The sequence below is a fragment of the Pristis pectinata genome, chromosome 6, assembly GCF_009764475.1.
Source record: "Pristis pectinata isolate sPriPec2 chromosome 6, sPriPec2.1.pri, whole genome shotgun sequence".
NCBI lineage: Eukaryota > Metazoa > Chordata > Chondrichthyes > Rhinopristiformes > Pristidae > Pristis > Pristis pectinata.
Genome location: NC_067410.1, coordinates 94,966,980 through 94,976,125, shown reverse-complemented (window position 1 = coordinate 94,976,125; position 9,146 = coordinate 94,966,980).

Here is a 9,146-nt window from a genome sequence, read left to right as displayed (position 1 = left end):
CTTTGTTCCAGGGAAGGTGGGACCTGACTGGACGGTTTGCACCTGAACTGGAGGGGGTCTATCGTACTTGCGGGTAAGTTTGCTAGTGCTGCTCTGGGGGGTTTAAACTAGATTTGCAGAGGGAGGGGAACCAGAGTGTTAGAGCAGATAGTGAGATGGAGGTGGAAAAAGGTCATGTGAGGACTGCAGGTATCGACAGAAATCAAAGGTTTGTACGTGATAGAAATGTTCTCAGGTGCATCTATTTCAATGCAAGAAGTATTGTAGGTAAGGCAGATGAGCTTTGGGCGTGGATTGGCACGTGGGATTACGACATTATTGCTATTAGTGAGACTTGGATGCAGGAGGGGCAGGACCGGCAGCCTAATGTTCCGGGGTTCCGTTGTTTCAGACGTGATAGAAGGGGAAGGATGAGTGGCATTACTAGTCAGGGAAAATATCACAGCTGTGCGTAGACAGGACAGCCCGGAGGGCTCGTCTACAGAGGCCATATGGGTGGAGCTGAGAAATAGGAAAGGTGTGGCCGCACTAATAAGGTTGTATTATAGACCGCCCAATAGTCAGAGGGAATTGGAGGAACAAATCTGTAGTGAGGTAGCAGACCGATGTAAGAAACAGAATGTTGTAAGAGTAGGGGATTTTAACTTTCCACATATTGACTGGGACTCCCACACTGTGAAAGGGCTGGATGGCTTGGAATTTGTCAAATGTGTTCAGGAAAGTTTTCTAAATCAATATATAGAGGTAGCAATAAGAGAGAATGCAATACTTGATCTCCTATTAGGGAACCAGGCAGGTCAGGTGACAGAAGTATGTGTAGGTGAGCATTTTGGGTCCAGTGACCACAATGTCATTAGTTTCAAGTTAATTATTGATAAGGACAGGTCTGGTCCTTGGGTTGAGGTTCTAAATTGAAGAAAGGCCAATTTTGTGGAAATGAGAAAGGATCTAGGAAGAGTGGATTGGGATAAGTTGTTTTCTGGCAAGGATGTGCTCAGTTAAGTGGAAGGCCTTCAAAGGCGAAATTTTGAGAGTGCAGAATTTGCATGTTCCTGCCAGGATTAAAGGCAAAGTTAACAAGCATAGGGAACCTTAGTTTTCAAGGGATATTGGCAATCTGGTTAAGAAAAAGAGAGAGGTATATAGCAGGTATCGGCAACTAGGAACAAATGAGGTACTTGAAGAGTATAGGAAATGTAAGAAAATACTAAAAAGGAAATCAGGAAGGCAAAAAGAAGACATGAGGTTGCTTTGGCAGATAATGTGAAGGAAAACCCAAAGGGTTTCTACAAGTATATGAAGAGTAAAAGGATAGTAAGGTACAAAATTGGTCCCCTAGAAGATCAGAATGGTCGTCTATGTGTGGAGAGCCTCAGGAGATGGGGGAGATCTTAAACAGTGTTTTTGCATCAGTATTTACTCAGGAAACTGGCATAGTGGATATGGAAGGAAGGGAAACAGGCAATAGTGTTATGGAACCTATAGAGATTAAAGAGGAGAAGGTGTTCGCTGCTTTACAGCGAATAAGGTAGATAAATCCCCCGGGCCTGATAAGATATTTCCTCGGACATTGAGAGAGACTAGTGCAGAAATTGCAGGGGCCCTGGCAGATATATTTAAAATGTCCTTAGCCACGGGTGCGGTGCTGGAGGACTGGAGGGTAGGTCATGTAGTTCTGTTGTTTAAAAAAGGATCTAAAAGTAAACCAGGTAATTACAGGCCAGTGAGCCTGACATCAGTAGTGGGTAAATTATTGGAAGGTGTTCTGAGTGATCGGATATACAAGTATTTGGATAGCCAAAGGCTGATTAGGGATAGTCAGCATGGCTTTGTGCGTGGTAGATTGTGTTTAATGAATCTTGTAGAGTTTTTCGAGGAGGTTACCAAGAAAGTGGATGAAGGAAAGGCTGTGGATGTTGTCTACATGGACTTTAGTAAGGCCTTTGACAAGGTCCCACATGGGAGGTTAGTTCAGAAGGTTCAGACACTAGGTATCCATGGAAAGGTTGTAAACTGGATTCGAAATTGGCTGTGTGGGAGAAGACAGAGAGTGGTAGTGGATGATTGTTTCTCAGACTGGAGGCCTGTGACTAGTGGTGTGCCTCAGGGATCTGTGCTGGGGCCATTGTTGTTTGTTGTCTATATCAATGATCTAGATGATAATGTGGTAAATTGGATCAGCAAGTTTGCTGATGATACTAAGATTGGAGGTGTAGTGGACAGCGAGGAAGGCTTTCAAAGCTTGCAGGGGGATCTGAACCAACTGGAAGAATGGGCCAGAAAATGGCAGATGGAATTTAATGCAGACAAGTGTGAGGTGTTGCATTTTGGAAGGACAAATCAAGGTAGGACATACACAGTAAATGGTTGGGCACTGAGGAGTGCAGAGGAACAAAGGGATCTGGGAGTTCAGATACATAATTCCCTGAAAGTGGCGTCGCAGGTAGACAGGGTTGTAAAGAAGGCACTTGGCATCCTGGCATTCTTAAATCAAAGTATTGAGTATAGGAGTTGGGATGTTATGGTGAGGTTGTATAAGACATTGGTGAGGCCAAATTTGGAGTATTGTGTGCAGTTCTGGTCACCTAACTATAGGAAGGATATTTGTAAGGTTGAAAGAGTGCAGAGGAGATTTACTAGAATGTTGCTGGGTCTTCAGGAGTTGAGTTACAGGGAAAGACTGAACAGGTTAGGACTTTATTCCTTGGAGCGCAGAAGAATGAGGGGAGATTTGATAGAGGTTTACAAAATTATGAGGGGTATAGACAAAGTTAATGTGAGTAGGCTCTTTCCACCTAGATTAGGAGAGATAAGTACGAGAGGACATGGCTTTAGGTTGAAAGGGGAAAAGTTTAGGGGGAACATTAGGGGGAACTTCTTCACTCAGAGTGGTGGGAATATGGAACGGGCTGCCATCTGTTGTAGTAAATGCGGGCTCACTCTTGATCTTTAAGAATAAATTGGATAGTTACATGGACGGGAGAGGTCTGGAGGGTTATGGTCTGGGTGCAGGTAAATGGGACTAGTGGAATACCGTTTTGGCACAGACTAGAAGGGCCGAATGGCCTGTTTTCTGTGCTGTAGTTTTCTATGGTTCTAGGAGGAGTCAGAGGCTACAGGATGATATTGATCATCTGATAAATTGCAATGGCAAATGGAATTTGATCCTGGTATGTGTGAGGTGGGACCTCTGGCAGAACTAATAAGGGTAAGACACACACAATGAATGTTAGGGCCCTAAGGAATATGAAGAACAGTCGGACCTCAGTGTACAAGTCCAAGGGTCCCTGAAGGTGGCATGGGTGATAATTGCCACTTATTGGGAGGTCATGATACAACTTTACAAGACATTGGTTAGGCCACATCTGGAGTACATTTCTAGTCACTACACTATAGGAGGGGAATGATTGCACTGGAGACGATGCAGAGGAGATTCAGCAGGATATTGCCTGAGATTGAGCATTTCAGTTAGAGGAGAGACTGGACAAGCTCGGTATGTTTTCCTTGGAGCAGAGGAGGCTGAGAATGGTACCTGATTGAAGTATACAAAATTATGAGGGGTGTAGGTAGCAGAGGTATCTAAAACTAGAGAGCAGGTTTAAGGGGGACCTGAGGAAGAACTTTTTCTATGCAGAGGGTGGTTGGCAACTTTAATGCATTTCCTGAAGAGGCAGGTACTCTCACAACATTTAAGTATCCATATAGGCACACAAATTACCAAGACATAGAAGGATATGGGTCAAGTTCTAGTAAATAGGATTAGTATGGATGGGTACTTGATGGTTGACATAGATGGTGGGCCAAAGGGCCTGCTTTGTATTGTATGACTATGACCATTTTCTTTCTTAGATAATTATGTATTTGTTAGCATTGAAAAGCACTTCATTTTACTTAATGTGTTGATGGATGTTTTATTTTAAGTCTGCAATGCAGTACTTGAGGGATGGTAGCAAGACTGACAAGAACCTACCAAACTAAAAAGGTGAGGGAATCTTTTCAGATGTTAAGCCCATAATATTATTGATTTTGCATGGTGTGTGATTTGAGAGAGATCATGACCACCTCATGTGAAAAAACATTACCCTTCTCACAGTAATATTAATAGACAATTATTCCATTATACTTTACAAGTTGACTTGAGACCAGCTTTATTTGTATAATTAATGACAAAAAACTGTGTGCACAATTAACTACCGAGAGATTGCTAGCAGTTTGCCAGTAAATGGGGTTACAGGTTAAATCTCTCTAGTCAGGCACCCCGGGGAGTTTCTAGCTGAGGCAGAAATTCATGTGCACCTCCTCGAACCTGATTTATTGCATTTAGTGCTGGTGATGTGGCTTCCTGTACATTGGTGAGTTCAAGTGTAGACTAGGTGACCTTTCTACTGAGCACCTGTAACAACCATCCTGAGTTTCCGTTTGTATGTCATTTCAACTCCCCATTCTCACATTGATCTGTCTCTCCTCAGTTTTCTTCACTGCCACAGTAGCCTACAATCTAATGGTGTGAACATTTGAACTTTACAATTTAAGGGAACCCACCGGCCCCTGTGTTCCTTTTCCAGTCTCTCCCTTTGTTCACCTTTGCCATTCCCTCCCACACCTCCGGTACTTAGACTCGTCACCCTCTGCTACCTGATTCTATTTACCCATCATCATTTTCTAGTTCCACTTATCACCTACCAGCCTCAGTATCTACCCTCCCCACCCCCACTTGGCTCCATCTACCTATATTTTGATTTTGTTTTATTATGTTTCCACCTATTATCCTCTGTCTCAATACCTCCCTTCCCTCCAGCTCCATCTACCCTTCATTTCTCCACCCCACCTGCAGATCTGATTCCATCCATCACCTTCAAGCCTCTGTCTCACTCCTCTCTCTCACTTCTATATACTGGCTATCTTCCACCTATGCTCTCAATCCTAATGCAGGGTCTCTACCTGAAACGTCAACCATCTCTTTGTCTCCTCAGATATTGCTTGACCTGCTTAGTTCTTCCAGTAGTTTATCTTTTGCTCAAGATTCCAGCATCTGCAGTCTCTCGTATCTCCATAAATTTTCTGTGAGATTAGTATTAAAGGCAATTAATCTTGAAGCAGGATTTGTGAAAAAGGTATTTGAAGTAAAAATAGATCAGAATACAAGTAGAAATAGTAACTGTAAAAACAGCTTTAGGCAAATGAAGATTAGAAGATTGGAGACACGAGACTGCAGATGCTGCAATATGGAGCAAAAAGCGAGCTGCTGAAGGAACTCATGGTCAGGAAGCATCTGTAGAGAGAAATGAACAGTTGATATTTCCAGTCGATCCTTCATCTGGACAAGATTAAAAGATTAACAGGTAAAATTGAGATTGATTTAAACTTTCTTATTAATGGTCTCATTTTCCAGCTTTCCACATCTATATTCCCATTACTTGGCTTAATCAAAGGGAAGATTGTTTATCATTAGAGATTTTGAGCTTTCCTTAAAATTGTCAAACAATGGATGCCTCATGTAGCTAAATGCACAAAATATCTTAAAATGAACTGTTGATTGGTACCAATGGTTTATTACAGTACACCAGTCCACTGATTTGCTATTGACAGATCCGCATACTCCCGATGTCGGCACCAGTTCCCGTCTTGATTTTTCCCTCAGGTATATGTGCACGTTGAAGAATCAATGTTATTAATTTTCAGACCTAAGTCAAGTGGTTCCTTGCTGCACACTATTCCAATAAAGCATTTGTTTACACTGCTGCACCTTGTGATTTCAAAACCAGTTACTGCCTGTAACCTTCAATGCATTCAATTGAAATACTTTGTTAGATAATATCACTTCCTATTAAAAGTTTTAATGCGTTTATTAATGCATGTTAATGTTCTTAGATCATCATCGCGTATATTTAGGAGACACAAGAGAATGCATATGCTGCAAGCTGGAGCAAAAACCAAACTACTGGAGGAACTCAGTGGGTCAGGTTACATCTGTGGAGGCAGAGGGATGGTGAACATTTCAGATTGAGACCCTGCATCAAAACTGAGAATGCAGAGGGGAGATGATGAGATGGAGGGGTGAGGCAGGGGCTGGCAAGCGATAGGTGGATGATGGGCAGATGGAGCCGGGTAAAATGGAGTTTGGAGACTGGCTGGTGGGTGATACGTGGAGGCAGATAAGCGAGGAAAACAACAGGCAAATGGGGCCAGCTGGGGTCAGGGTAAGGATGGAATTAGAGACATGAGAGGCTGCAGATGCTGGAATCTGATGTGGAACCAGATAAGTGAGAGATGATGGGCAGATTGAACCAGTTGGGGGGGGGGGGGAATAGGAGAACCAGTAGGTTGTGTGGGTGATAGATGGAACCAGGTGGGGGAAGGGGGATGAAACTGGGTGATGATTGGGGGGGGGGGGGGGTGGGGTGGGGTGGTTTGGCAACGGGACAAGAGAACCTGGGTGGACCAAAAGGAGAGAGAAATGAACACTGGGTGTGGGTTACCTGAAATTGGAAAATTCGCTTGTCATACCATTGGTTGTAGACTAACCAGATGGAGTGAATGTTATATAGTATTTATTTGGATTCATATAGAACATATATTGTTCTATGATCAATTAAATAATTGGTTCCATAATTGTTCTGTATGACCATGCTCCTGAACTCATTGAAGAATACCCAACAGATATAATAGTTCACAGAATAAAAAGACAATTTAACATTATGACACTTGTTAATCATGTAATTCACCATTTGTTTGATTACTGTTAGAATAGTTGCTGTAAGCCTGAAATATTAATTCCATTATGCTGCTGATTTAGATTATGTTGAGTTAAATTAATTATATCAATTTACTTGTGAAATAATACTGTTATTTGGAAAACAATTCCAATAATGCTTGTGTAAATGAATCTAAGCGTATGTTACAGTAGCGTAGTGGTTAGCATAACGCTATTACAGTGCCAGCAACCTGGGTTCAACTCCGGCCGCTGTCTGTAAGGGGTTTGTACGTTATCCCTGTGTCTGCATGGATTTCCTCCGGGTGCTACGGTTTCCTCCCAGATTCCAAAGACGTAGGGGTTAGGAAGTTGTGGGCATGCTATGTTGATGCTGGAAATGTGGTGACACTTGCGGGCTGCCCCCAGAACCCTCTACACAAAAGATGCATTTTACCATGTGTTTCAATGTACATGTGACTAATAAAGATATCTTATAAATGGTTAGAGTAGCTGGTGGTTTTATTTTGATCTTCAAAATTACTATTACTTTTCCACTTACTATTTTATATTTTCCACTTAATATTCATTTCCTAATGGGTAAAGGCACTTGCTGAGAGTTTTAGTTCATTTCCTCATCAGTCCTTTTCAATTGGATTTCCTTTTTGCTGTATTTGTCGATAAAGCCACTGGTCCAGTGAGATAAAGAATCCATAGGCAGGATTTTTCCTTCCAAAATTTATCTAGTTTGAATATGTGTTATGTATGACAAATGGATTAGAATAAAACATGGCTTGCCTATACCGCTTGAATAGTTTTAAAGTTCAACTATCACAAATAATTTCCACTTGCAGTGACTACATTCCCAGTAAAGTGTAATTTCTGGATCAGAACAGGAAGAGTTGAAGTTACTGCCTTTTGCTTCAGAGATACAAGTGAACCAAGTCTGAGAGAATGATTAAATAAAAACTTACCTCACTGGTGTTCAGAATCTTTGTAAAGTTATAACGAAACAGAGATGCAAATTAAACCCTCCCCCCCCCCAACTAAATTCTTCGTATCTGAAGATCTCTTAGACGAGTTATTTTGGATCTGCATCTGCTGTACAATGTGAAGCAGTAAGTAATTTAACATTGGAAGGTACCACACACTTTTAACCGAGCCCGACCAATCGCAGCCGCTCAGTCAAGCAGCCAATCAGAATGCGCCGCTTTCCAAAGCCCTGGCTCGCGCATGGGCGTTGAGTGCTGGAACAGGTGGCGGGAGTGTGCTACCTTGACCAGGTAATAACCAGGAAGGTCTGCGGCGAATACTGGCCATCACATGAGGAGAATGATGATTTGAGAGGGGGTGGAAATGGGTAGATGTGCGCAGAGAACGTAGCCCTTCTCCTCGGTTGTTTCGCCGGCACTTCCACCTCGCCGTTTGGAGGGTACTGCCCGCCCAGGGGCGGTTGCGGCGCATGCGCGGACACGCTCTGGGCTTTGCCGGTTGCAGGAGGCGGAGATGGCGGTGCACCAGGTGCGTCTGCTGCAGCGTGAATTAACTGGAGGTGGCCCAGAATTGGCAATGGAAGATGGAGACAACAATAACAACTTGCATATATCAAATGCAGGCTTTTTTTAAGTAGTGAGGCTTCCCAAAACATCTCTCCATAACATCACTGAGTATCAGAATCAGGTTTATTATCATTGACATGTGTCGTGAAATTTGTTGTTGCAAGACGTAAAAATTACTATAAGTTACAAAAAAAATAAGATGTTTATTTATCAGTCACATGCACATCGAAACAGTGAAATGTGTCTTTTTGCGTTACTGAGAATGTGCTGGGGGCAGCCCACAAGTGTCACCACTCTTCTGGCGCCAACATAGCATGCCCACAGCTCCTAACCTGTACGTCTTTGGAATGTGGGAGGAAACCCACGCAGACACAGGGAGAATGTACAAACTCCTTACAGACAGCAGCAGGAATTAAACACGGGTTGCTGGCACTGTAATAGCATCACGCTAACCACTACACTACCGTGCCGCCCTATAGTGCAGAAGAAGAATAACGAGGTAGTGTTCATGGACCGTTCTGAAATCTGATGGTGAAGGGGAAGAAGCTGCTCCCAAAATGTTGAGTGTGGGTCTTCAGGCTCCTGTACCTCCTCCCTGATGGTAGTAACGAGAAGAGGGCATTATTATTATTAACATTAATGTTAACACATAACATTAGCACAGATGGCAAAGACCTTGATCAAAGAGGGTGCCTCAGGGAGTAAAGAATGGAGGAGAGTCAGAGGGTTGAAACTTTAATGATTTAGTGTGCTGGGAGCTCTAGGTTTGCTTTGGAGTCTCCAGTGAGATTACAGGGATTTTTGAGCGCACTTCCAATCACTGCAGCAGGACAGACACCTCTTCCTCCAGCCCCATTACAAAATTGAAAGAGACAGTCTAGTTTCTTATTGTGAAT